We start from the raw sequence: 1,317 nt of genomic DNA on the forward strand, positions 1-1,317 counted from the left end.
CTAGCTTGTTGATTTCTAAAGTTGGATTCCATTTGTAGGAAATGATCCGAGTTCTTTTTTTCGGTTTCGGAGATGAGGCGTGAAATAGTGTCTTCAAGCCTCTCTCGTCCCCCTTGTTGTTGAGAGAAATTTTGTGACTCATTTATTGGTTGTTGTTGAAAGTTTGTTCGTTGGTGTTGATTTTGTTGGTTACTACTATTGCCGGGTTCCCTCCAACCAAGGTTAGGGTGGTTACGCCATCCTTGGTTGTAAGTGCCCGTTGGGGGACCCGACGGCCTAGGTCTATTATCATTGTAGTTTACCATTTCTGTTTGATTATCCATTTCTTTCATACAACTCCAATTTTCATATGGCACGCCACACCCTTCACAAGCCATAACCGAGGCCGTTTTTTCCATTTCTAGCTTTTTGATTTTTGAAGATAGGGCCTCGATTTGGGCCTGTAAAGAGGTGCTTTCATCCACCTTGTGGGCACCCGGGGCAATAGATTTTGTGCATCGGGGTGTGTGCCATTGAAAATTGTTTTGAGTAATTTCCTCAATTTAATTATAAATATCATTTGGGCGATGATTACCTAGGAATCCCCCGGAGCTAGAGTCGAGTGTTTGTTTTGTGTGTGGGAACAACCCATTATAGAAAGTGGATACTTGTTGCCATACTACGAGACCATGATGAGGACATTTCCTCAATAGCTCCTTGAATCTTTCCCAAGTTTTATATAAGGAATCCCCATTCTCTTGTGAGTATGTGTTGATTTCAGTCATTAATTTAGCGGTTTTAGAAGGCGGGAAATACTTATATAGAAACTTTCGGGCAAGTTCATCCCAAGTGTTTACCCAACCACTTGGGAGGGTGTTAATCCAATGCTTAGCTCGGTTTTTTAGTGAGAATGGGAACATTCGGGGGCGGATGGTGTCGTTTGATGCTCCGTTGATCTGGAAAGTATCAAATATTTCCAAAAAGTTGGTAATATGTAGATGTGGACCTTCATCAGCTAGGCCATGAAAGGTTGCGGAATTTTGGAGCATTTGAATCAAGTTCGGCCGAAGTTTGAAGTTGTTGGCATCGACATTCGGTGCATTGATAGCGGCTCCGAGATTACCGTAGGCCATAGGTAATCTATAAGGGTACGCCGATCCGCCATTGGATGTTGGTCCCCCGAGGCTTTCTCTTGGCTTTTAGCTTTTAGTCTTTTTCTTAGAAAGCGTTCGGGTTCGTCTAGAGGTTCTTTTATGTCTGGAGCTCATGCACTGCGTAGAAAGTTCAGGTGCTGCGCCTGGGTTCCAAGTCCTACGATAAAACAAAAAGAACGATGGT

General features: G+C 43.3%; 1 non-coding gene across 1 annotated transcript; it reads left to right on the forward strand.

Annotated features, from left to right (window-relative positions):
• The first annotated feature begins 663 nt into the window (after nucleotides 1-663).
• Nucleotides 664-770, forward strand: LOC118483513. The gene has a single exon (XR_004870803.1). It is a non-coding gene; the product is annotated as a small nucleolar RNA R71 (small nucleolar RNA).
• The last annotated feature ends 547 nt before the right edge of the window (nucleotides 771-1,317 follow it).

Source organism: Helianthus annuus, chromosome 10 (genome assembly GCF_002127325.2).
Source record: "Helianthus annuus cultivar XRQ/B chromosome 10, HanXRQr2.0-SUNRISE, whole genome shotgun sequence".
NCBI classification, from domain to species: Eukaryota; Viridiplantae; Streptophyta; class Magnoliopsida; order Asterales; family Asteraceae; genus Helianthus; species Helianthus annuus.